Source organism: Bos javanicus, chromosome X, assembly GCF_032452875.1.
Source record: "Bos javanicus breed banteng chromosome X, ARS-OSU_banteng_1.0, whole genome shotgun sequence".
NCBI lineage: Eukaryota > Metazoa > Chordata > Mammalia > Artiodactyla > Bovidae > Bos > Bos javanicus.
Window position 1 is genome coordinate 96276178 of NC_083897.1, and position 3046 is coordinate 96279223.

Genomic DNA, 3046 nt, shown 5'->3' on the forward strand with positions numbered 1-3046 from the left:
TGTCTGTTGGGATCTCTCCATTTTCATTTCTAATTTTATTGATTTGATTTTTCTCCCTTTGTTTCTTGATGAATCTGACTAATGGTCTGTCAATTTTATTTATCCTTTCAAAGAACCAGCTTTTGGCTTTGTTGACTTTTGCTATGGTCTCATTTGTATCTTTTGCATGTATTTTTGCCCTAATTTTTAAGATTTCTTTCCTTCCTGGGGTTCTTCATTTCTTCTTTTTCTAGTGGCTTTAGGTGTAGAGTTAGGTTATTTATTTGAATTTTTTCTTGTTTCTTGAGGTATGCTTGTATTGCTATGAAATTTCCCCTTAGCACTGCTTTTACAGTGTCACACAGGTTTTGGGTTATTGTGTTTTCATTTTCATTCATTTCTATGAATATTTTGATTTCTTTTTTGATTTATTTTGTGATTTGTTGGTTATTCAGCAGCGTGTTGTTCAGCCTCCATATGTTGGCATTTTTAATAGTTTTTCTCCTGTAATTGAGATCTAGTCTTACTGCATTGTGGTCAGAATAGATGCTTGGAATGATTTCAATTTTTCTGAATTTGCCAAGGCTAGATTTATGGCCCTTGATGTGATCTATCCTGGAGAAGGCTCCGTGTGTGCTTGAGAAAAATGTGAAATTCATTGTTTTGGGGCGAAATGTCCTATAGATATCAATTAGGTCTAACTGGTCTATTGTATCATTTAAAGTTTGTGTTTCCTTGTTAATTTTCTGTTTAGTTGATCTATCCATAGGTGTGAGTGTGGTATTAAAGTCTCCCACTATTATTGTGTTATTGTTAATTTCCCCTTTCATACTTGTTAGCATTTGTCTTACATATTGTGGTGCTCCTATGTTGGGTGCATATATATTTATAATTGTTATACCTTCTTCTTGGATTGATCCTTTGATCATTATGTAGTGTCCTTCTTTGTCTCTTTTCACAGCCTTTGTTTTAAAGTCTATTTTATCTGATATGAGTATTGCTACTCCTGCTTTCTTTTGGTCTCTATTTGCATGGAATATCTTTTTCCAGCTCTTCACTTTCAGTCTATATGTGTCCCCTGTTTTGAGGTGGGTCTCTTGTAGACAACATATATAGGGGTCTTGTTTTTGTATCCATTCAGCCAGTCTTTGTCTTTTGGTTGGGGCATTCAACCCATTTACGTTTAAGGTAATTATTGATAAGTATGATCCTGTTGCCATTTACTTTATTATTTTGGGTTTGAGTTTATACACCCTTGTTGTGTTTCCTGTCTAGAGAAGATCCTTTAGCATTTGTTGGAGAGCTAGTTTAGTGGTGCTGAATTCTCTCAGCTTTTGCTTGTCTGTAAAGCTTTTGATTTCTTCTTCATATTTTAATGAGATCCTTGCTGGGTACAGTAATCTGGGCTGTAGCTTATTTTCTTTGATCACTTTAAATATGTCCTGCCATTCCCTCCTGGCCTGAAGAGTTTCTATTGAAAGATAAGCTGTTATCCTTATGGGAATCCACTTGTGTGTTATTTGTTGTTCTTCCCTTGCTGCTTTTAATATTTGTTCTTTGTGTTTGATCTTAGTTAATTTGCTTAATATGTGTCTTGGGGTGTTTCACCTTGAGTTTATCCTGTTTGGGACTCTCTGGGTTTCTTACCCTTGGGTGATTATTTCCTTCCCTATTTTAGGGAAGTTTTCAACTATTATTTCCTCAAGTATTTTCTCATAGTCTTTCTTTTTGTCTTCTTCTTCTGTGACTCCTATCATTCGAATGTTGGGGCGTTTAACATGGTCCTGGAGGTCTTTGAGGTTGTCCTCATTTCTTTTCATTCGTTTTTCTTTTTTCGTATCTTATTCATTCATTTCTACTATTCTATCTTCTACTTCACTAAACCTATCTTCTGCCTCTGTTATTCTACTATTTGTTCCCTCCATAGTGTTTTTGATCTCATTTATTGCATTATTCATTATATACTGAGTCTTTTTTATTTCTTCTAGGTCCTTGTTAAACCTTTCTTGCATCTTCTCAATCCTTGTCTCCAGGCTATTCATCTGTGATTGCATTTTGTTTTCAAGATTTTGGGTCATTTTCACTATCATTATTCGGAATTCTTTATCACATAGATTCCCTATCTTCCTCTTTTGTTTGGCTTGGTGGGCATTTATCCTGTTCCTTTACCTGCTGGGTATTCCTCTGTCTCTTCATCCTGTTTATATTGCTGTGTTTGGGGTAGCCTTTCTGTATTCTGTCAGTTTGTGGAGTTCTCTTTATTGTGGAGTTTCCTCACTGTGGGTGGTGTTGTGTGGGTGGGTTGTCAAGGTTTCCTGGTTAGGGAACCTTGCGTCGGTGTTCTGGTGGGTGGAGCTGGATTTCTTCTCTCTGGAGTGCAATGAAGTGTCCGGTAATGAGTTATGAGATGTCAGTGTGTTTGGTGTGACTTTGGGCAGCCTGTATATTGAAGCTCAGGGCTGTGTTCCTGTGTTGCTGGAGAACTTGTGTGGTATGTCTTGCTCTGGAACTTTTTGGCCCTTGGGTGGTGCTTGGTTTCAACGTAGGTATGGAGGCGTTTGATGAGCTCCTGTCAATTAAATGTTCCCTGGAGTCAAGAGTTCTCTGGTGTTCTCAGGATTTGGACTTAAGCCTCCTGCTTCTGGTTTTCAGTCTTATTTTTACAGTAGCCTCAAAACTTCTCCATCTATACAGCACTGTTGATAAAACATCTAGGTTAAAGATGAAAAGTTTCTCCACAGTGAGGGACACCCAGAGAGGTTCACAGAGTTACATGGAGAATAGAAGAGGTAGGCAGTAGTTAGAGGTGACCTGAATGAGATGAGGTGGAACCCAAAGAGGAGAGAGCAAGCTAGCCAGTAATCACTTCTTTATGTGCGCTCCACAGTCTGGACTGCTCAGAGATGTTCACGGAGTTAGAAGAGAAGAGTGAGGAAGGAGACAGAGGTGGCCAGGAGGATAAAAAGTGGGGAATCAAAAGGAGAGAGCCAGATCCAGCCAGTAATCAATTCCCTAAGTGTTCTCCACCGTCTGGAACACACAAAGATATTCACAGATTTGGGTAGAG